Here is a 25,630-nt window from a genome sequence, read left to right on the forward strand (position 1 = left end):
CGGCCTCCTTGATGCCATATTCATTCAAACACTGTCTTGATGTCAAGGGCAGTCACTCTCATCTCACCACTGGAATGCAGCTCTTTTGTTTTGTCATGTGAGAGTACCTTTAAGAAATGAGTATTTATTACTGCAGTGATGTCAGAGTGTGGGTGGAGCTGGGCTGTCTGTCAGCTTTTAGTTTCACTTTGAGAAAAAGCTTGGGTGTGTCTGTGTTTTTTTGGATTTGTTTCAGTGACGGAGCTGCTGTTAGCCACAGAAGGTGGAATGTTGTTCTCTCTGCCATGTAAAGACTATCTCTTGATCATTTGGTGAATTCAGAGTGATAACTGTTCTCAGTAGTGAATTTAAACTTGATGTGCTTCTGTTAAAAGGTCTTTTTAAGTCTTATGGATGTTAAAAGGAAAGTAAGGATTACTTAGTGTTGTATTCTTTGGGGGTTGTATTTGAATTAATGGTTGCTAAGATGTTCACTGTATGTTTTAAAAAGGTTAACTTGAGTTCATGGAATAAACATTGTTTTGCTTTAAAAGATACTTTTCCATTTCTGCTGTACCACACCTGTAGAGTGGGCCGTGTGCTCTCCATACCTCAATCTAGTAAATGTTGTGGGTCAGGTGAACTCCATGACACACTTTGGGGTTCTCTAAACCCTGGCCCATAACAGTTTGAACCAAGGCTGTAATTAGGTCAGGAGCTGAGTGACCCTGGCGAAACACAAACTGAGTGACTGTGAGCAGATTATAGAACCATTGAATGTACAGTGCAGAAGGAGGCCTTTCAGCCCATTGAGTCTGCACTGGCCTGGAAAGAGCATCCAACTTAATCCCCTCACCAACATTCCACTCTGGGAGAGAAACCACCACTCCCCTCTCACTTCACATTTTATCCACAAAGGTCACTCATTAAATGGGCAGAAAGGGCCAAAACCAACACCTCCAAGCAGGAGCCACCTTGTGTATAACTGATCAGACCATGGTCACCACCAGCAGTCATGTTTTCTCCTTCTTAATCAATCCCTTGGCCCGCCTTTGCTAAATTTTAAACTGTTCCCAATCCTCAAGTCTATTGACGTTTCTATCTAATTTGTATTCCTCTATTACTGAATAAATGCCGCTTGATAGCACTGTTGATGACTCCTTGCATCACTTTGCTGATGATGGAGAGTAGATTGATAGGGCGGTAATTGGCTGGATTGGATTTGTCCTGTGACGTGTATAGTTTCCTTCTCCTGACTTCCACAGCTTGTCCACCATCTGCAAGGCACATGTCAGGACTGTGATGGAATACTCTCCACTTACCTATGTGAGTGCAGCTCTAATAATATTCAAGAAGCTTGACACCATTCAGGACAAGGCAGCCCGCTGGATTGGCACCGCATAATAAACATCCATTCCCTCCACCACTGGTACACAGTGAGTACCATTTACAAGGTGCACTGCAGGAACTCAACAAGGCTTCTTCTGCAACACTTTCCAAACCCACACCCGCTACCATCTGGGGGGGGGGGGGGGGGCAAGGGCAGCAAACATATGGGAATACCATCAGCTGGAACTTCCCCTCCAAGCTACTCATCATCCTGACTGAGAAACATAGCACCTTTCCCTCACTGTTGCTGGGTGAAGATCCTGGAATTCCTTCCCTAACAGCACTGTGGGTGTACCTGTGCCACATGGGCTGCAGTGATTAAAGAAAGCAGTTCACTGCCACTTTCTCACGGGCAATTCAGGGTTGGCAATAAATGCTGGCCTAGCTAGCGATGCCCACATCTCACAAATTAATTTTTAAAAAGAAACAAAATGGAGTTGAGAGGCGAGGTGACCTCTTTTCGTTTCTGCCGGTATTCATGGAATGACACAGGACGTGAAGCTTGTCTGGCAGTGCATTAAAATGCAAATTGTCAGCGCAGACCCGATGGGCCGAAGGGCCTCTTCTGAACTGTAAGACTCTATTATGACCTTTCCGAACATTTCATTGAGAAGACATTAAAATGCAGTCGACATTTAATGTGGAATGAATGGCTGCTGCTGTCCAAATACCTGCAAGAGCCTTACAGGCTTCTTGGGTGTGGAATGGAATTCCCGGCCTAAATTTCTCACGAACTAGTTTGCAGCTCCAGCCTACTGTGCAGACCTTGTGAAGACAGCAGCGCACGGGGACCAGTAAGTTTAGGTTGAGCCTGTTTCGCTTCCAGTGGCATCACACTCTATATATTATGAACAGTTTATGCTTCCAAATAACTGTATATTGAAGTAGAAAATAATAAGAACACATTAGAGAATTTCTTGGGGGCCCAGCAGCTAGCATTTTTATGACAGCAAGGAACTAATGATCAATATGGAAATCATGGTGTATGAGATAATTACAGAGGGGATCTACCCGGTCAATTGTTATAGTGCAGCAGAACTGAAAACAATTTTACAAACACCTCACACAGTCAGTGGGCACTCGGCTGCACATTTTCAGAAGCCATCAGTTTAAGGTATCTATGAGTCAGCGTCTTATCATTTCCTATTTTTAACGAGTTTGAACCACTTCCAGCTCTTATCAGTTAAAATATCATTACCATAAAGCTGCGGGGTCAGAATAGGGTAACCATTCATTTGAGATATCAATAACCTGCTCATAAAATGCTCAATTAGGCACAAATTTATTCAGGACATCGAATATAAATACAGTGACATAGTTTCCTTCTCCTGTGGGCGAAATAAAAACAAAGGACAAACATTAGAATTGGGTACCACGCGGATTAGCATACCGGAGTGGGATTCTCCGTCATCCGACACCGGAATCACAAATGAATCTTGATCGGGTGGAGAAAATGGCGTCAACCGAACGCCAAATGGAGTGACATGCTCTGGGATCTGGTGACGCGAATGCGTTCCGCGCCACACAGCTGTGTGGGCATGCAAAACGTACTACTGTAACATCTCATTAATGGGCCTGACCCGGTAGTCTACAGCCTCCTGCGATGCTTCGCCTATGCCAGGTGGAGGAGGCGATGACGAGGTTCACTTGTGGTATTTAAAATCAAGACTCAGGCGCCCAGGCTGCTGAGGGGGAGAGAGAGGAGGAAAGAAAAGTTTCCAAAAGCGCAACATGGGCCAACTGTGGTGCTGCCGGCTGGGGCGCAAGGTGGGGGGGAGGGCCGTCTGCCAGGGCGGGGGGGGGGGGGGGGGGGGAGTAGCAGAGGGCGGCCAGGGGATGCGCTGTAGGGTAGGGTATCCCCCCAGGACTGAGGTGTCCGGGCAGAAACAGCCATTGCCGCAGCCCGTAAGGCAGCCATCTGGCTGCATACTCCACTGACTGGGCTGCCCACGGTGGCCCGTGGGTGTGCAGAGCGCCACCAGCCCTCTTCCCCCAGACCAACCATCGAGGAGGCCACAGACCTGAGCCGACTCATCAACGAATGGGCGTGGTCGAGCGCAGTCAGTGACCCACCAGGTATTGGCTCATCCCAGTGCACCCATCCAAGGCATTGCCCCACTGCAGGAACTGCAAGGGAGCCGCAAAGCGCACCTCGATCAGCGGGGGCATGCACCATGGCCTGTGGCAACCACCATGGCCCACTGCCCCTCGCAGGGCAGATGCCCTGCCAGTGACATCAACAGCTAGTCCACCCCACAGGACTACCGGCTGTCACCAAGCCCCGCCTGCCCACAGCGCCACTGCTCCCATCCTCCTGCCACCAGACAAGTGGGCACAACGTGTGAATTGTGCAACTGACCACACCACACCGCAGCTACGGTCCCAACAGATACCCACCCCCGGCCGAGCCCCTGGCCCTGCCCATTGAATGCCACCAAGCATGGTGCCGGTTGATGGCACACTGCGCACACTCCCACCCCTGCCTACAACCTGGTGCTAACCTACTGGTGAGATATCACACGGCCCACTCACAGAGAATCCCCACTGTCGATCCCAAAGGAGAGCGCAGAACAGGGCCCGCAGAGCGCTCCAATACAGCCCGAGGATGGTCTCCTACATCGTGGTGACCTGCTGCGTGTACCACAACATCGCACAGCAGAGGGGCGACTTGCTGGACGAGGAGGATGAGCACCAGGCCTCGTCCGATGAAGAGGATGCAGAAAAGGGTGAAGATGGACAGGGCATGGGGCCCGGGCAGCCAAAGGAGACCACACAGACCTCCGCAAACGAGAGACGCTGATCATTTCCAGGTTCACTGATTCAGCGGCCTGGCCACTGGCAAGCTTGACCCCAGTGAATCACACACTGGCGTGCGTTGGAATTGCAATAGTTCCATGTGGCACCGGTGCTGCTCCATTAGCATGCCCTTAATTGCTCCAGGAGTGGCGCCCCCCCCATCGTGACCACAGAGCTCCTGCGATTCTGGGGTGGCATGATGGCACTGCTGCCTCACAGCTCCAGGGTCCCGGGTTCCATTTCAGCCTTGGGTGACTGTGTGGAGTTAGCATGTTCTCCCCGTGTCTGCGTGGGTTTCTTCTGGGAGCTCCGGTTTCCTCCCACATTACAAAGAAGTGCAGGTTAGATGGATTGGCATGATAAATTGTCCCTTAGTGAACTAAAGGTTAGGTGGGGTTACTGGGTTACGGGGATAGAATGGAGGCGTGGGCTTAAGTAGGGTGATCTTTCCAAGGGCCTGGGCAGACTGGATGAGCTGAATGGCCTCCTTCTGCACTGTAAATTCTATGATTCTATGATTCAGTCCTGTCGTCAGCACTTAGTCTCTGAAACAGATGAACCCGCCCCAGATCTTTCACCTCTATGATCTGGATTTGAATGAAGACCACGCGCATGGGCTAAAAATTATTTTATTTTTGATGGATCTCAGAGTGGTTTGTAAATGAGGGAGATGACATAGTGGTAATATCACTCAACTAGTAATCCAGGAGTCCCTAACCACATGTTCTGGGGACATGGGCTCAAACCGATCATAGCAGCTGGTGAGATTCAAATATAGTTAATAAAGTTTGGAATTGAAAGCGAATCTCTGTAATGGTGACTATGAAACTGTCATTGATTATCATAAAAATCAATCAGGTTCATTAATATCCTCTCAGGAAGTAAATGTGCTGTTCTGACCTGGTCTGGCCTACAAGTGACTCCAGTCCCACAGAAATGTGGTTGACTCCTAACTTCCCTCTGAAATGGCCGAGCAAGCCACTCAGTTCGGGACTGTCCTATGAGGAGAGACTAAATCGGTTAAGATTATACTCATTGGAGTTTAGAAGAGTGAGAGAGGATCTCAGAAAGAATGTTCCCGATGGTGGGGAGTCCAGAACTAGGGGTCATAGTTTGACGTAAAGGGTAAACCTTTTAGGACTGAGGTGAGGAGAAATTTCTTCACCCAGAGAGTGATGACTCTGTGGAATTCACTACCATAGAAAGTAGTTGAGACCAAAACGTTGTGTAATTTCAAGAAGGAATTAGATATAGCTCTTGGGGCTGAAGGGATTAAAGGATATGGGGGGAAGATGGGATCAGGGTACTGAACACAATGATCAGCCATGATCATAATGAATGGTGAAACAGGCTCGAAGGGCCGAATGGCCTCCTCCTGCTTTTATTTTCTATGTATGTTTCTGTATATGGCTGCTGCCCTCGTAGTCACTGGAGCAAGTCTGCTGCCTTCAAATGAGCCAGCTTCCCTGGGTGATGGCCCTTCACCCATCAATAGCAAACTCAACTTAGGAAGGAAGGCATCTGAAAGCATAGCTGGAGGAAAATCGTAAGTGGTTTCATGGTTCAGTGATGCCTCTCTGCATATCTCCTCCAGGCTACTTGGGAATGGTGGGAGGCCCTCTTCCCCATGGATGGGAGGGGAAGACCAGTCTCCCTGACCCAGCAGGTCTGGCCGGAGATTGCAGAGGAAGTCATTAGCTGTGCGATCACCCGTGGAAGCGTTTGTGTTTCTGTAAGCTGGAGGATGACCTTGTTCATTCAACCAAGGTGAGAAAACCACAACTCATCTCCCTTGGAGCAGTGGCACTATGTGAGGGTGGAGTTGGCGGAGAGAAAATGTCCATTCAGTTGGTGAAAATTAGGTCAGGCAGTGGCATTTCCTGTCAAAGCCGTGTCGGAGGCTAGAGACATGCTGATCCCTGGTCTGATTATGTGTCTCTGGAATCAGCATTAAGGCCACAGGTGCTAGAAGGACAGTATGAGGTACCTAAACATCTAGTGGAGATTCCAGAGAGGATGAGTACCCTGATTCTGATGCTTCTTTTGCTTCCCCCATTGAAAAATTGGCAACTCTCATAGCTGAGAGAGAGCCAGGTCCAGCTGACCAATCAATGAATGACGGACATGCGTGCAGATTGGCATCTCACTTCCGAGTTCCTGGACCTTGTGCAGTCATGACTAGACACCAATTCCTCAGGCTACTCAGGTGAGCTGGGTGCCTTGTGAGAGGGGTTGAGCAGCTGCCATCGACATCTAGGGGTTCCTTCCAGGGCACTCCCAGTGCAAACAACAGCTCTGTTCAGCCCCTGTGACAATGACACCAGCAACTCATGTAGCTGTGCCGACAGAGTAGGATCCTATATTTGTGCTGGAACCCCTCAGGATGCCAGGCCCTCAAAGCCACAGGCAACCAGAGGACAGCTGCCAAAGGTATTCCAGGCAACAGGGCAGAAAGATCAGCAGCCTGCCTCCACCTCAAATGATGTTGAAGGGAGAGCACCACATAGGAGCACACACAGGAAAATTAAGAAGAGTCATTAGCTGGACTGTGGTTCATGGATGCAAAAATTGTTAAAGAATACTGTTTAATGTGTAATAAAGGCATACTATATTCTGTCAGAATCTTCTTTCCTTACTTGTAGATTTCTGGGACTATAGGAAAACCCGACCTTGCCATAGTTAGGAGGGGTCATACCATCTGTGACCTTTGATTTCCCCGAGCTGGAGACTGCATTGTTACTGGGCACAGGGCGATGGAATGATAAATGGAAGAGATGGCAACAGTGCAGCAGAAAGATAAATTTCATTGGAATTGAAGTATCAGGAAGCAAAACTCTTCTGAAACATTTCTGCATTAGTGGGTCCTGAACCTCCGTTCTGTTTATCCCAATGCACATTTTCTGTGGTCTCTGAGGTCCATTGTGATGCATCGCCTGGTCAGCAACTTGCTCTACATCCTCATTATCTGAATAGGTATCACGCTCCACTGCTCGCCCCACTGTGGAGCAGAGCAAACTACCACAAAATGCAAGGGCCTCGCTGGGGCATACTGAAGGGCTCCATCGGATCAATCCAGGCACCTGAATAGCGTCGTCAAGAGATCAATGGCCTACTCAGTTGTTGCTCAAGTAGTCCCATGGTAGGTTTTGTACTTCTTCTCAGCATCGGTGTGTGGGATCCTCACAGGAGTGAGTAACTATCTCTTTAGTGGACAGCCCTTGTCGCCCAGTAACCGTCCCTTGAAAGTGTACAGGGCCGTGGTTACCTGGGATTGCTTTAATGTGTAAACATCATGGTTGCTTCCCAGGAACGACACAAAGAGCTGCAGGATCCATTTGCGGTGATCACAGACAGTTGCACACTGAGCGAATGGAAGCCCTTTCTGTTGATGAAGGCAGCTGGCTGGTCTGTGGGAGCCTTGATTACCACATGTATGCAATTATTCAGTGCTGGTGAAGTGGCTCCTAAAATGGTTTTCCACTTGACGCCACTGGAGTTATTATGGCAGGGGGTTGGTGTATCTTGAGCAGGAAATCCAGGCCTCGCTGTCTAAACTGATATGTTGTGGATGACAAAGAGTCCCTTGTTGCCAGGTACTGCAGCATCTTCAGAACAGAAGAGGATAAATGGGCCAAAAGAAATACTCAATTCTAATGGGGTAGGGAGAACTTTTACTAAGCGACAATAAAGTATCAATGTTTTCTTGACCATTTAACTCTTGTTGCACCTACTTTACATTAGGTTTCCAAAATCGATTTACATTTATCTTTAGAGTTTCAAGGTTGTGAAAGGCCATGATCAGTCAACAGTTTCCAGTGTTAAGAATACATTGAAGAGGGTGGGAGTAATGGAATGTAATATACTCATAAACCACAGTGAATAAGCCAAGCAAGTGTGATTTTGCATGGTTTTTGTCATTGTTGGACATTTCATCAAAACATGTTTTCTTGCATCATTGAAAAGGTTTCTTTTTAGGATCTAAAACTCTGTTAAGACAACTCCAGCAACACATATCTTCCTGTGATAAGGTCACAGATTTCATGCATTTAAAGGTGCCGGTGGAGGTAGCTGTGTTTCCAATTTGCAAGGCTTTGTGCGCCAAGCAAGAAACACTTCATATTTTTTTTTTTAATTCATGTTTGCCAGATGTGGGTTTTGCTGGCTCGGCCAACATTTATTGGCCATCCCTAATTACCTTTGAGAAGGTGGTGGTGCGCTGCCTTCTTAAACCACTGCAGTCCATTTGATGTAGGTACACCCACAGTGCTATTAGGGAGGGAGTTCCAGGATTTTGACCCAGCAACAGTGAAGGAACAGTGATATATTTCCAAGTCAGGATGGTGAGTGACTTGGAAGGGAACTTCCAGGTATCTGCAGCCCTTATCCTTCTAGATCAGTTTTTTAAACTTTTTTCCCAGTGGCCCATTTGTACAAAAGGCTGCCTCTCGCAACAAACGCCAAGTTCACGATAGATTCTCCATAGTTACTTATTAACACATCACGTTCATTGTTGGCACTCCTGTATTATTAAATGTAAAAAATTGTAAATGAAAATATATTTTCTATTTTTGCTGTTATTTGGAGATCTAAATAACCTGTAATAAAAAGCTCTGCACAGATCAGTGTGTGAGACTTTTGATCGCAGACTCCTGAGGTTTTTGAAGGCCGAATGAGGAAATTCTTGGAAACGCACCTGGATTTTGGGCTGATGGGGAAGGAAGAAGATTCACCATTGATCGTAATGTCAGTCTCACTGAGAGAGCGACTGATCTCAGAAAGCGAACAGAGAGTGGCTCCATTTTAAATATACATCAAACCCCAAACACACCCACAGCACAACTTTAAACACAGATCTGATTAACAAGGTCAGAGTAACTGAAATTCTACAGACATCAACAAGATTAACTGTCACATAAATTGAACCAACACTGACAATGTTAATGGTAACAGAAATTCAAGATTAATTGACAATGGTAACAATGGCAGACATTAAACATGCATCAGACTCAGAACATTAACCCTGAAGTCGGTCTCTTTGTGTGATCATTGACTCCTTGCTTCCTATGAGCTGTATTTGAACAGATACATTTTCCCCCTGACTGGGATGGATGGAGTTCTCCAACCCACACCCGTCGCCCCAGAGCCAAGTTCAGAATGGGGTAAACATAAATTACCTTTGTGACAATCGACCAATTGAAAGGTGGAGAGATCCCCAGGAAACACAGGAATTAACTGATAGAGCTCGATCCGTATAAGGGAGTACTCCGGCTATGTTACGGACTAGGGTACTTGTGGATACATATTCCAGTCATCAGTCACTTGGTCACTGCTGGAAACTAAAGTTGTGCAGAAGTATCTGCAGGAAATAATTTTTTTTTTTTAAATTTAGAGTACCCAATTCATTTTTTCCAATGAAGGAGCAATTTAGCTTGGCCAATCTACCTACCCTGCACATCATTGGGTTGTGGGGGCGAAATCCACGCAAACATGGGGATAATATGCAAACTCCACATGGACAGTGACCCAGAGCTGGAATTGAACCTGGGACCTCGGCGCCGTGAGGCAGCAATGCTAACCACTGAGCCACTGTGCTTGCAGCAAATAAATTTAAAGGCAATTTTTTTTTTAACTCTTCAGTTGTGGGTGCAGGTGCTGACTAACCTGGTTGACCAGCTGGTGCAGGAAAGGTAGTGGCTGCTGGAGGCTGTGCCGGTGGCGGTGTCTATAACAGTGACTCAGGGAGGCAGAAAGTCCATGGCACCGGCCTCCACATCAGCCTCATGTGGCCACAGACTGCACTGTAGCCAGAATTCATCCAGGGACAAAATGGGAAAAATGGTCAGGCGATCCTCAGGGATCATTTTTGGAAAACTTTTGGCGACTCATTTTGCATCATCCCCACTGTATCAGTTCGATTCTGGAAGCTGACTCACAACCACAAAGCTGCAAGCCTCTGAACTGCTGTTATAAGTAAATATATGTTACTATTTACCTAACTGGTGAACAGGAAATATTACAGTATGGTAGAACTATTTTTTGCTATGTCACAGCCCAATGGAATAAACTATTATTTCCTTGATTTTGTCTTTTTTGGACATAGTTAAAGTTTACAGAAGCACCAGCGCACAGCACGCGGCTTGTTTCTAGGGGCAACATCACACTTTGACACTTCAATTCCATGACTCAATTTCATGATTCTCATTTCCCTAACTGTGCATGTGATTGCTCAAAATTGCAAATTGCACAACTCACATCACAGGTACACACACATTGGTCAGTGACTTACTGCGTGATTCGCGACTTAAGTCGCTGATGCGCTGCACATGATTACCCAGACATGCAGGTGTTCAGGCATGTGCGCTGGAAGCGTGTGGCGTTTAAACTCCCGGTTGTTTTTTTGTTCACAGCTTGAAGTCCTGCTTCAATGAAAAATCCAGCTGCAGCACTAACCTGGGCCACTTAATTACATTAAAACGGTACTTTACTGTCTAAAGTGAGTTTGAAGTTACAGAAGGTGAAATAATTATTTTTTTTACTGTTTGTCATGAGGATGTTAATTTCATTAAAGGAACTATAATGGATAGAATGCAGTGATCACTCGCTAACGTGGATGATCGTCCGCTTAAGATACTCAGTGTGAGTCCTTGCGTGGCTGATGAGCCTGATCCTAGAGGCGCATCTTCAATCACTCACTTGGCAGGAGTTTCCAAATGGTGAGATCGGCCCTTGGACGCTAGGTCACGGGTATTCCTTTCTCAGGCTCCTTTTCCGGCCTCCTCTTGCCATCAGGTATTCTTGAAGAATTGTGACCTTTCAATCAGGAGGCTCCTCCAAGTAGGTCTCTTCTGAGCAAAGGTCTCCAGGGCATTGATGTCTATGTTACATTTCTTGAGGTAAGCCTACACTGTGTTGAAGAACTTCCTTTGGCCTCCTCTTGTTTAGGATCCTTCCTTGAGATAGTGAAGAATGACAACGGCAGCGAAAGCCATCCAGGAGAAGCAAGGGACAACACCAGCACCAGACCCATTCGAGTATTGCCCTCCTTAATTGTCTCTCCGGCACCCAAATGTATATCAGCCCCCCTTCCCTCCCCCCATCTAACCCCCGCCCCACAAACAGATGCAAACTTATGTGTGTAAATAAATAATAATAATCAAATAATTGATTTTGTATTTCTCACGTGTTGTTACCTTTTTTTTCTTTTCCTTTTTTTTCTTTCCCTTTGTGATTTGTGTGTGTGCCCTTCTTTTCTTCTAAATATATATATATCTATATATTTATATATCATATCCTGTGTACATAACGGCAAATATACTTTGTTCAAAAACCCAATTAAAAACATTTATATAAAAAAAAGAAATAGTGAAGAATATTTGCTGTGGCAGCCGGGATTCTGATGTCTTAAGCATATGGGTGGCCCAGTGGAGTTAGTTTTGGGTGATCATGGCCTCGGTATTGGTGCTATTGACTCCTTCAAGGATACTTGAATCCTCCCAGCTAAACCAGAGCTAAAGTACATTTGGATTTTGCAATGTATTTTAAGCTGAGATGTTTACAAATCTCCCTGAGGTAGTATTCATCCTTAGAAGCCTCAGTGATTGCTTCATGATTGAACAAAGTTTAATGCCTTAGTTGACATATACAAGCCTCCTGTAGGCTAATGTGAACTATCTCTCTGACCGGTATTGCAGCAAATTAATCATGCCCGCAAAGAGTGTACTGCCAAAGGACATACCAAAATGATGTCAGAGGAGCTGTGTGGCAGGGCACTGTACTTCAGCAGCTGCTGCTTTTGGATGTTGAAGTTTTCAATTAACAATTGATATGTCAAAACCCTCCCTTCCCTCCCTCCCCCTCCCTCCCTTTCACAATAGGCAGAACTGCTGTGTTTAAGTGAGAAGTCATATTTTATTGCAAGAAATTTGTAAAATTTGAGGTCCTCTCCTATCATTGTTCAGCTGGTAAAGTTAAAAATTAAGTTAAATGTTAACTGGTTTCAAGGTTTTGCATTTATAAAATTATTTTTGTCAATAAATGTTTTGCATTAAACTTTACAATTTTCTACAATTGCCTTATTGAAACGTCAGAACACAGCATTTAATTTTAGATGAATAAGAGAATTGAAGTAAACAAGGAGAAATGTATTTAGCACAGTCACCTAATAATTAGCACTGCTGTCTCCAGGGACCTTGTTCAATTTGGACCTTGAGTGACTGTGTGTGCATTTGCACATTTCCCCTGTGTCTGTATGTGTTTCCTAGAACCATGGAATAGAACCATAGCATTCCTACAGTGCAAAAGGAGGTCATTTGGCCCTTCAAGTCTGCACCGACTCTCTGAAAGTGTATACTGCCTGGGTCCATTTCCCCACCCTATCCCTGGAAAATAACCTGTGCATCACTGGACACTAAGGGGCAACTTAGCATGGCCAATCCACCTAACCTACACACCTTTGAACTGTGGGAGGAAACCAGAGCATCCAAAGGAAACCCACGCAGACAGTCGCCCAAGGCTGGAATTGATCCTGGGTCTCTGGTGCTGTGAGGCAGCAGTGCTAACAATTGTATCATCATGTCTCCGCCGTTTCCTTGGGGTACTTTGGTTTCCTCCCACAATCCAAAGATCTGCAGGTTAGATGGATTGGCCATGCTAAATTGCCCCTTAGTGTCGAAAGGTTAGGTGGGGTTATAGGGATAGGGAATGGATTTGGGTCTGGATAGGGTGCACTTTTGGAGCATGGCAGAATGGCTTTCTTCTGCTCTGCAGTGATTCCACAAACACTAATCAAAAAGCAGGTGTTACAAGAACAGTGACAGCAAAAGGCCCTGGGGCACTTTTTAAATCTTATGACCATAAGATAAATTGAAACATACAAACATTTTTAAGCATGCCACACGTAAAGTTATATAATAATATAGTGCAGATTTAAATAGTTCCACAGATTTAAAACAAATATCCAAACCTTTGTTCACTTTTAAATAATCACCTTTAATCATGAAAAAAATAAAATTAAAATTAATAGTAGTGCCTGTTTAAAAAAGTCTACATACCTTGAAAACACTTGTTACAATCGTTGCCTGTTGTTTTCTATCCGTTTAAATGCCTGCCGTCTATGGGCATTCCCAAGCTCCTCATAAGGGGACGGGGCTGCGCTTCCCTTTACTGCACTGGAGCCTACGCAGACCCCGCGGGGCATTGGAGGTCCCAGGCAGCCGAAGAGAAAGGAAGGTTCGGCGCATCATCAGAGCGCAGATAAGTCTCTTTCAAAATCGGCTGCCCGTGGCTTCCCGCCGCTAACCGGAGGTGAGGGGCCATTAATTTCAAGCCACTTCTTTGTTCAATGGCAAGTTACATAGGACTTAGGAATAGGAGTAGGCCATTCGGCCCTTTGAGCTTTCCCCCCCTCCCCCATTCAATAAAATCATGGCTGATCTGGCTTTGGTTTCAACTCCACTTTCCTGCTTTCCATTCCAAATTCTCTTCCGGCACCTACCTGTGCACTAAGGTAGACTTCCATAGCTAATAATTCCCGTAACAAGTCACTAGTCTGTTGCCAGAAGCTTAGAGGTTGAGGGGATCCAATCCACATCAAGCATGGCTGACCAGGAGTCTCTCCCGCTCTTACCGCCAGCCAATGGCCTGTAGGAAGGATTTTGCAGGTGGACACTCAATCTGCTTGGCTGCATTATGAACCCTTCTTCCTTGGTGATCAAGTCCTGGGGAGGGACTGGAACCCAGAGCTTCTTGCCATAAGACCTCCAGTTTCCCACCCGTGACTCTGGAATAGATATCTGTGTAATTAGAGAGGGCAGAGATAGGCTATGTTGGCAACAGAGCAAGAGGGGTTTGCTTTACTCAAAGTTCTCTTTAACTAGAGTTTCCTTTGATAGTTATTAGTAGTACTGTTGCTACCACAGTGTGGCTTTAACCTGGATGCGGTGGACAAATGACTGCGAGTCGACTTTGTTTCATCAAATAGTTTATTCACACTCACATATTCAATCACACCATCAACACGAGTTATTTTACAGAATACTTAAGTTCATACTAGAGCTTGACTTAACTTTTGAGTGGCGAGCAAATACCCAGACAGATATTGGCCTTTATTTGCATTCAACTCCTGTAGCACTCTATGTTTCGTTTTGGTCTGGTCTGATGCTCTGGCTCTGGTCTTTCTTCTGTTGGTGGCGTGATGGTCCTCCCCTTGGTGGCCGATGAAGATCACCGTTGTTCCGTTGCTGTTGCATGCTGCTGCAGAGAGAGATTCTCAGGCGGTGCAGCACCTTTTGTACCTTATTGGCTTTGCACCCTTTTGGGCTGTCCCTGGGCCATTACCAACAAATTGATCAAGGTTCGATCACCCTGATCGATCAAGTCCAATCAGGGGCTGCCACATCGATTTCGGGGTGTGCACTCACTGGCCATGTCTGTAGGTGTTAGGGACACGTGGGCCCTTCCAAATAAGGAATAGGAATGTGACGTTGTGGCTGGTAGACATTCGTGATTGACAGTATGTTTCTTTTGTCCCTGGAATGGCCTGGAGTTGGCCCTTTTCCTGTGTATTGTAAAGTCTAGGCTGCAGTGTGCACATAAATATTTATCGATGGACTTTTCACAGTAACTTCATTGCAGTAAGCCTACTTGTGACAATAAAAATTATTATTATTTAAACTGCAGTCTGCTTCCCAGCATCCTTTGCAGGGTGCCATCATCGGTGCCCATTCGACCACAGTGCCATATGATCTTAAGAAAGGCAACTGAAAGAACCAATATGAAATGAAATGAAAATCGCTTATTGTCACGAGTAGGCTTCAATGAAGTTACTGTGAAAAGCCCCTAGTCGCCACATTCCGGCACCTGTTCGGGAAGGCTGTTACGGGAATCAAACCATTCTGCTGGCCTGCTTGGTCTGCTTTAAAAGCCAGTAATTTAGCCCTGTGCTAAACAGCCCCTATTTATCTGGTGCCTTATTATGTCCAATTAGGGGTGAGGTACAGGAACGTTGATACCACCTGATATTGTCATGGCATCTTCCTGCTGGAAAGTTTAGAATGACCAACAGAAGTCAAAATGGATGTTATTTGTCAGGCACTATACAAGCTGAGGGAGATGTAGAGAGTCCAATGAAGGAGGGCTAGATCTTGGGCCTAAGAAAATTGGGAGGTTGAATTCAAAGATTAAGTGGGTTTGCTTTTAAAATGAACAGTAAATTAATATCACAGGGCACTATGGCAGGAATCTTCTGCCCTCTCTTGTGGCATGTTTGGAGGTGGGAGGTATTTAAATCCAGTGGGAGTGTGGGGGTGGGGGGTGGGGGGGAGAAGAGGTGGTTAGTGGGCATCCTGTCGCTTTGCTATCTTCACCGAATTTAAGTCCAGGCTCGTGTTTGGCCTTCCCACTCTATTGCCAATGGAGGCCCTGAGAAGATAGTCAATGGCCACCAAAGGCCTCATCTCATTACTGCTGGTAATACCTCAGCGAAAGGTAGGACCTGCTGCCATTTGGCATGTACGACAAGCAAACCCAGTGGGCCATGTGCTCGTCTCCCGAAGGGAGGGGAGTCCCTCCTTAAAGGTACTCAGTGTCTGATCTGAGGAATAGGACATCAGGAAGAGCATGTTCCTCTGAGAGACACAGCCCTGCTCTTGTTACCAACCCCCCGACACACTGCCACTCTGAAACGACCACAAAACTGCCATTACTTACCTCAGGTCATGGTTGCTCTGCACACCTGGGCCTCGGGTGTCTGTCATTCCACCGGTGGCCACCATCTTCCCAGTAATGCTGCTGAGCAAAAGAGCTACCTGCCTCTGATACTGGGGACAGATCCACCAGTCACTTCTCAACTGCCTGACTGGTTTATGTTTAGTGAGCCTTACCCAAATGAGAAAATGTGGGTCTCTCACCGACTCGCAAGCTGGCAGGTGAGACCCTTCTTGCCACTGCAGCTTTCCACTCTATATTTCTGAGTTGAATACTCAGACCCAAAGATGGGTATTTCCATCTCCGAGCTCCATGGTGTACAGGAATAATGGTTGTTGAAGTGAATACCTTATTGAACCCTGAGACTGAACAAACAGATTTACCCTACCCTATTGTTGTTGTCAATATCTAGTTCATAATTCATACATTTTAGAATATATCTCTATGTTTCAGGAATTAAAGTACAAAATGGAAAAAGCCTGGTTGAGAAACTGACAAATGTGAATGCAAATCAAACAAGCTGAGGTTTAATTAATCTGTGTTTATTTTACCAAGTCAGGTAGTGAATTGAAAAAATCTGAAACAATGGGTGACCCATTTCTGAACCTTTGGTGCAGCCTCGATTTCTCTTGTTATTTCCATAAAGTAAACTAAAAACTAGCAATTCATGGGAATAGGGAGTAAAACTCCATTAGCGTTAGAAAGTATGGGTTACAGAATTGAAGAGTTGTGTTGAAGGTAAAATTGTTTGTTTGCATTTCTGTTTGAATGATCCCAAAGTGGAGAATTGATTAGAAGGTTCTTTTGTTTAATTTATCGGCGTATGTTTGCTGACAGACACAAGCAGGAATAGACCAAGGCAGTAGCAGTTTAGTTCTAGGTGCAGACTGAAGTGCACTAAGTTAAGAGAACCAAGAAAAAATAAATGTTAGTTGGCACTTACTGCGCCAAGCAGAAAACATCTTAACTTTGGTGTGCATGACTTAGAATGAGAATGAGGTTCTATCACAATTTGGATTTTGTGAAGAAAAGGCAGTTGGAAGATTTACTCGAGTAAATCTAGCTGATTTAAACAATATACAGTGGCCCTCTCAGCAGAAAGCAGCCAACAGAGTTAGTTTGAAAAGCTGTGCAAGCAAGGAGGTGAGGTCTGTGAAGAAAAGATGGTGGGTCGCATAGCCAAAACGCTAAAGGTAGGACTCCCATAGAATCTAAACTCAAAGAACAGCTACAATACTGAGGGCAATTACAGTGAATTCTGGAGGGCTGTGGCATACCTTTGAGTTGGCCCCTGGAAAAGTGAATGAACTTTCAAAATGTCATAAGATAAGAAAACTCTTGGGGGGGGGGGGGGGGGGGGGCGGGGGGGGGGAAGAATAGGACTGAGCCCGGTGGAGGATTTTGCTTCAATGGAAGGATGCGAGGCCCCCAAGCGTGGAGGCCTGGATCAATGATATGGCGGGGCTCATCAAATTGGAGAGGGTGAAATTTGCCCTGAGGGGATCAGTACAGGGGTTCTTTAGGCAGTGGCAACCTTTCCTTGACTTCCTGGCAGAACGGTAGGAAAAGAGGCCGGCAGCAGCAGCAACTGGGGGGGGGGGGGGGGGGGGGGTTGTTTTCGAGGGAGGGGAGAAATGTGTACATGTGTTTATTGAATATGCCGGGTGCTTACCTATTTCTTCTTTTTGTAGTTGATGGGGGGGGGGGGTTGGTTTTGGGGTTATTGTGTTTTTTCTCTTTTTTTGTTGTTAATACTGTTTTCTTGTTGTTATTTTCTGTTCTTGATATTTTTTGAAAATCTCAATAAAAATTATTTTTTAAAAAAAATATTGTGCTCACTTTATTGAACATTTGTTTGATTTGCAGTAAAGTTTGCTTTTGTTTAAAAACATTAAATCTTGTGGGGTAGTTATGTTGGGTAATTTATGGGTGTTTGGATTTCTTTAAAGGTTAACAGCCTCTAACAGTTGGATAGCAACACAATCCAAGAAGAAGGTACAAAATAGAAGTAGGAGGCCATTGGGCCCTGCTCTGCCATTCTGTACGATTATGGCTGATCTATCTATCCCCGATCTCTTAATTTCTTTGAGAAAAATTGATTGCTTAATGCTTGAATATGCTCAGCGATTGTTGATTTTAGGTCGTTTTGGAGAGAGTACATTGTTTATCATAAGGAAAGGTTTTGTTCACCTTAAAATAATGTACAATTCTCTGTCCTGTGTTATCCAGGTGGGGATGCAACAATCAATTACCTAAGTGAGACATTGGTGAGTTTGGCACAGATTCCAAATTTCCTGATATCATGTCAAGATTTTTCTAACTTGAAGTACGGCACGGGCGGATTTACACTTTGTAGGGCCCTGCGCTCACCTTCATTTCTGCCCCCACCCCCACATGAGGTCATGCCCTTCCCCACCCCTTTCCACACTTGCCCCACAGAACGCAAAGGCGCAAGCCACAAAAATATACAACTCGATCACTCGTTTAGTGCTTTTTAACTTTCAACTATGAAGCTGTGACTAGATTTTAACCAACACTCACTCTACTCTTCTCCTGCCATTCCGACCTCACAAACTCACAAACTCTCCCTCTCTCCAAAATGCAACCTGATCCTCACACGCTCCCCTCCTTGCAAGCCTGCAACCCTAGCTAGCACCCACGCCGCACACTCTCCTCCCCCGAGCCCTCAACATCCTCGCACTCTTCTTCCCCATCTCAGGACCTTCTGCCTCTGCCTCTCTCTCTCCTCGCCCAGTCACTTCTCGTTCCTCGCTTGCACCTCTCAATGTTCAGGCCAGTCTGTTCTCCTGCTCTAAGGGGACTTAACCAATCAGAGTCAGACCCTGCTCCCATGCCCACATGTCTGTCCTTGGCCTTCTGCAATGTTCCAGTGAAGCGCAACGCAAGCTGGAGGAACAACATCTCATCTTCCAGTTAGGCATGCTATAGCCTTCCGGTCTCAACACTGAATTCAGTAACTTCAGATGATTAGCTGTACCCCACCTCGACCGATTTGTTTTCATCCCATTTAATTTTCATAGAATAGAATTTACAGTGCAGAAGGAGGTAATTCGGCCCATCGAGTCTGCACCGGCTCTTGGAAAGAGCACCCTACCCAAGGTCCACACCTCCACCCTATCCCGATAACCCAGTAACCCCACCCAACACTGAGGGCAATTTTGGACACTAAGGGCAATTTATCATGGCCAATCCACCTAACCTGCACATCTTTGTGACTGTGGGAGGAAACCGGAGCACCCGGAGGAAACCCACGCACACACGGGGAGGATGTGCAGACTCCGCACAGACAGTGACCCAAGCCGGAATCAAACCTGGGACCCTGGAGCTGTGAACCGATTGTGCTATCCACAATGCTACCGTGCTGTCTTTTACCATTTCTTGTCTTTCTTAATATATATTTAACCTTCCCCACCATCTTATCCACCTTCCTTTACCCTTTCTCCTCTTTGCCTCCCCTTTCCCTCCCCCCACATCTACAGTTCACCCTCTGACGTTAGTTTCCCTGATATTTGACCTTTCACATCTTTTGTCCTTTCTGGGGACTGCCATTAACACTCTTTTCCCTTGGTTTCTGTGGCCATTAGCACCCGGTTTCCCCTGGTTTCTGTGGCTATGACTCATCTTTCATTCTCACTCCACAGTATAACTATTTACAACTTTCTCTGTTAGCTTTGACAAAGAGTCATCGGACTCGAAACGTTAGCTCTTTTCTCTCCCAACAGATGCTGCCAGACCTGCAGATTTTTCAGCATTTTCTCTTCTGTTTCTGATGTTGCTCTGAATTGCCGACTGATCGGCTCAATGTAGCCTATCAATAAATGCAGATTATCAAGCCCTGATAGGTGCCCACAGACACCTGACAGCACAGGGCCCCCCTATTGGTCAGATCCCTGTGTCTGGGCACGGCATTTCATTGTAAATCTGTCTCTGAAGCACGGTAACAGAAAGAGTGGCATAAGATATTGTCAGTTCCTCAACAATGATTAGGTAAGTTTAGCAAAATAATTATTCACCAAGAAAAGTAAAAGTTTTAAAGTTCATATTAAATCCATTTACCAAATAATATAATTGGTTTGAGTACTTTCTACTTGCTGCTTGGTAACAGAACATGGTTATTGCTGCAAAAAGAGGTGTGCTATCAAAATTTTTCATCTTGCACTCATCAGGGCAAGAGTGCTAAATCTCAAAAGCGGCAACAATTTATACTGCATAAGAAAGGGGATGTCGATTGATTAGCAAGTCAGCTCTGATTGGTTGTGATGTTGCCATGACGAATGCCCCAGGGATCTATTGTCCCCTGTGTTTTTGTTATTGGAAAAGTGCAATGCCTTCACACATTCTTTTTTACCTGAAAAGGATATATTTCTGCATATGTCCACATGTAATTTCCAGCAAGCCACAAGGGAGCTCGACTGATAATCTTAAATATGTGGCTAGTCAAAGTCTAGTACACTTGGGATCGTTGAGCAAATGCTGGCCAATAATAGAATCACATCGAATGTTGACCATTATATTCTAAGTTTTGCAAGTACAGGGTGGTAGTGTGCAGTCAGTACTCTGCCTAGTGTGAACACTGAAGTGTTGTGCTATTTGATACAATCTGCCAGTGGTTGGGACATACAACCAACATACCTGGCATCACAACACTGAAATTCATCTACCGCATTACTTATTTGTGTGGTAGGTAGAACTTCTTTCTGGTTGAATGCAGCATCCTGTTAGTTGAAAACATCACTCATGTTGTGACTGCATAGTAGCAGTGTGAAAAGGCTAGCTTCACCTGTTGCTCAAATTTTTGAGATACGTTACCGTGCCAGGGTAATTTTCAGCTCCAAAAGTGGATTCAGACCCATTCCTGAGTATACGGGATACACAATGAGCAATAATCTGATCAAGGTAGTCGTTATCTCACAGGATAGCTTTGATGCAGTTTAAAAGAGGGTGAGGAGAGTGGCAAAAACACAGGACAAAAGAGCGCTGGAACTGCGGGGAAAGGGAGAGCAGCTTCAAAGTGATCACACGGCAAATTTTGCTGACAAAATGTTTAGAACACAATCTGGTCAATGCGAACACCCTGTTCCACCAGAGGGACAAGCAGAAGACCTCATGGTAACACCCTCACTCCAAGCATCAACACCTAATAGACTTCATCATCGTCAGAGCAAGGGACCACAAAGATATCCGTATCACCGGAGCTGAAGACTGCTGGACTGACCAACAACTAATCTGCTCTACCATCTCCATCAGCCTTACCCCAAGTCAGTACCTGCGAGGAGACACTCGGGCTCTTGACCAGGAAACACCAAGACTGGTTCAATGATAATGATCGGGAGATCCGGGATCTCCTTGACCGCAAGGGCAAGGCTGATCTGGCAGTTCCACCAAAGCTTGAGCACGAGAAACAAGCCTACAGGCAACTGAAGGCCGAGGTGAAAAGAACTCGGACGGCACGGTGGCACAATGGTTAGCACTGCTGCTTCACAGCTCCTGGGTCCCGGGTTCAATTCAGGCCTTGGGTGACTGTGTGAAGTTTGCACTTTCTCCCTGTGTCTGCGTGAGTTTCCTCCGGGTGCCCCGGTTTCCTCCCACAGTCCAAAGCTGAGTAGGTTAGGTGCTAAATTGCCCCTGAGTGTCGAAAAGGTTAGGTAGGATTACTGGGGTGGAGATGTGCACTTAGGTGGCATGCTCTTTCCAGGGGCCAGTGCAGACTCAATGGATCAAGCGGCCTCCTTCTGCACTGTGCATTCTATGATTCTATGGTTGGTGGAAAGTGCACAGAAGATTCAGCAATTCGCCCAAAACCACGATGCGTGCGACTTCTTCATCACGACTAAAACCATCTAGGGTCTGAGAACCCAGCGACCCACCCCACTGAAAGCCAAAAATAGAGAGGCGCTCATCAATGACAGAGGCAGTCAGTGCCCGCTGGAGAGAGCACTTTGAGAAGCTCCTCAACCAAGGCACAGCCTTTGACACAAGTGCCATCGACATCATTGCGCAACACGCGACCACCACCATCTCAGAGCAACCCCAGTGGGCTGTAGGGTTGCAGTTGGCGGGTTAGGGTTCCAGCATGGCCGGCGGCATGCTTTCCAGGGCGGCCCAGGTCCCGGCCATTCTCCGGCCATTTTTGGCACGATCCACGGGCGTTTCACGTGGGGTCGTTGTTGGCCCTCACCATTACTGGAATCGGTGAGGGGCTCACGCTGATTCTCCTGTGGTGAAACACCGGCGGATACTCCGTTCGCGGTAGTATTTAGCCTCAGGGACGGCGAATCCAGCCCTGTGTTGAAGACCAAGACCTCAAACCCAGCACCAGGCTCATGGTCTATAGAACAGCTGTGGCCCCCACCTTCATGTATGCATCAGAAACATGAACAATGTACTGCAGACACAGGGGGCGGGATTCTCCGCTCCAGCGGCAGAGTGTTGATGGAATTGTAAACGCCGGAGAGTTTTACAACAGCGTCAGCTGGCCGCTGGGACCAGCGATTCTGTGCCGTAAAAGGGGCCAGCACGGGCACCGTGAGAAGCGTGGGAAGAGCGGCCGCAGACTGACGTCAGCTACGCGGGCCATGTCACATATACGCGGCGCCGAACCGCTTAAGTTGCGCGAACGGCGCTCACTGCCGACACCAAAATTTTAATTCTTTTTTTTTCATTATAAAAATACGTAGCCCGAGGAAAAATCCATTCAAGCAAATTTGGAACCCTGAACACTTACACTTGAATTCTGAAATGAACTTTTTACATCATTTTCTCTTCCAGCATAATTAGCAGTGTCTTAATTTCATCATAGAAAACAAGCACTAAAGCATCACCAGTGCCACGCAAGATATTTGAAAAGGCTCCTCTGAAGAAAGCAGCAAATCCCTCATTAACATAGAACAGTACAGCACAGAACAGGCCCTTCGGCCCTCGATGTTGTGCCGAGCAATGATCACCCTACTCAAACCCACGTATCCACCCTATACCCGTAACCCAACAACCCCCCCCTTAACCTTTCTTGAAGATCTTTACGAAACAGTCGACTGTTCCCGTGTACTGTCTAATTGCTTCACCGCTCTGCATCATCAGGCGTCTTCTTACAGTATCAAAAGGATAAGACAGGCCGCCACCCGTCGTGCTGGCCCGTGGCTCAGGGACAACAACCTGGACACGCTGCTGGATGCAATAGAGGAGAGGGCGGCACTGTGCCCCTGACCGGGCCATAACCACCCGCGCAGCAGCGTCCGGAGTATGTGGAGGGAGGTGGGCCATGCCGTGGGGCACACCCCACGTACCGGCGACCAGTGCCGCAAGAAAAAGCTGCACGACCTAACGAGGGCAGCCAGGGTGAGTACACAGCAGCATGCCCGTGGCACCACTACCCCTACCCCCCCATACATGTGAAAGGCCCCCCTCCCCCAGTAGGACGGCGCAACCCCCCCCCCCCCGACCCACATGGGCCGCACCCACACATGCCAGCCGCAGGATAAGAGGTCCCACAACCAAAGTGATCAGGAAAGAATCGGAGGAGGTTCATCCGTACTGCACCCCTCACTGACCATGAGCAGAGGACTCTGGACCTTGCAGGCGGAGCCAAGGACCGGGAGGTTGCCGGTTGCCAGGTCGAAGACGCACCACCAAGTGGGACTCCCCTGCCTGACTTCGCCCCCTCACCCCAGCCCCCCACTCCACCCCCTCATCCCAGCCCCCCACCACACCTTCACCCCAGCCCCACACTCCACCCGCTCACGCCAGCCCCCCCCACTCCACCCCCTCACCCCAGCCCCCCACTCCATAGCCTCACCCCAGCCCCCCACCATACCCTCACCCCAGCCCCACACTCCACCCCCTCACCCCAGCCCCCCACTCCACCCCCTCACCCCAGCCCCCCACTCCACCACCTCACCCCAGCCCCCCACCACCCCCTCACCCCAGCCCCACACTCCACCCCCTCACGCCAGCCCCCCCCCCACTCCACCCCCTCACCCCAGGCCCCTACTCCATCCCCTGACCCCCGTCTCCCTGTCTAACGATAGCTGCTGCCTTGTGCCTTACAGGACCAGCCGTCGATTGCCCCGCGCCCACGGCGAGTGCGAGATCAGTGGCACCCACAGACGCAGGCCATGGCGGGGAGGGCAGATGTCACAGAAGGCTTGCCACCGACACCGAGACCCAGGACACGGACTCCCAGGACACTGACACACAGATGACGGACGCCCAGGACACTGACACACAAATAGCGGACACCCAGGACACTGAATCACAGAGGACGGACACCCAGGACACTGACACACAGATGGCGGACGCCCAGGACACTGACACACAGATGGCGGACGCCCAGGACACTGACACACAGATGGCGGACGCCCAGGACACTGACACACAGATGACGGACGCCCAGGACACTGACACACAAATGACGGACACCCAGGACACTGAATCACAGAGGAGGGACAACCAGAGGACGGACACCCAGGACACTGATACCCAGGACACTGACACCCAGGACACTGACACCCAGGACACTGACACGCAGGACACTGGCACCCAGGACACTGACACCCAGGACACTGACACCCAGGACACTGACACGCAGGACACTGGCACCCAGGACACTGACACCCAGGACACTGACACACGGAGGACTGACACCCAGAGGACAAACACACAGAGGACGGACAGACCGGACAATTTCACGCAGACGGGGATGACACAGAAACCATCAGGCCAAAGGTCGTCGCAGGAGACCCCGCACTTTGGCTCCGATGACAAACTTGACTTCGCGTCACTGCTGTCTCTCACACCCTTCACCAATGCAGAGACTCTCACCTCTGTTGGGCACTTTCGTGATGAGGCTTCTGGGATACTCACTCGTGCGCACCACACAGCTGTACCGGTACAGCAGGTGGAGGTAGGAGCAGCCAAGGCGCCAGATGGTCGGAGGGCAGACGGGCCCTAGCAACCAGCTGCCGCCCAGACGGTTCCCGGGTTCCTAGACTTACTAGACCCACCCAGAGCCTCGGTGCAGTCAGACACCCAGGGACTAGATGACAGGATGACGACCTGCTTCCAGCAGCTGCAGACGCAAGTGGAGGGGTCCATCCGCGTCCAGGAGCAGGGAGTAGTGCCGGTCACGGCTACCACCCAGGCCCACACCGCACAAGTGGCGTCTGCAGTGGAGGCAACGGTGGCCATGGGTCAGGTCATGCAAGGCGTGGGGCTTCATGTGCATGCGTCATCCGTGGGCCAGGACAGGGCTGCCCTCTCACAGGCAGCCATGTGCCAGAGCCAGCTGGACATTGCCGCCGCGCTCCGGGGTCTGGCCGAGTCTCAGCAGGCCATCGTTGAGAGCATCGGCGGCATTTCCCAGGCCCAGGCCAAGAGGGTGGTGGCACAGTTCCAGATAGGGATGGCCCTATCCCTGAGCTCCATCACTGCTGACGTTCAGACCCTGGTTGATACCATAGCAGGCCTCCAGGACTGGCAGCGCCAGGAGTCGGTGGTGCCTCGGGGCTTGTCTCCGCTCGCACCCCCGTCCCATGCAGAGGCCCAGGGGCCACCGGGCACCGGGAGGAGGGGCCCGTGCCGGTGACTCCTGCAGGGGATGTCCCGGAACACCGCGGCAGCTTGGATTCCCCCCATTCCGCCCCTGGTGCATCCGGTGGACAGCGGGCAGAACAGGGCGTCACCACGCCATCCAGGATGCCAGAGGAGCAGCCTGGCCCAATCAGGTTGGGGCGCCCCAGGCAACGAG

The sequence above is a fragment of the Scyliorhinus canicula genome, chromosome 17, assembly GCF_902713615.1.
Source record: "Scyliorhinus canicula chromosome 17, sScyCan1.1, whole genome shotgun sequence".
Lineage (NCBI taxonomy): Eukaryota > Metazoa > Chordata > Chondrichthyes > Carcharhiniformes > Scyliorhinidae > Scyliorhinus > Scyliorhinus canicula.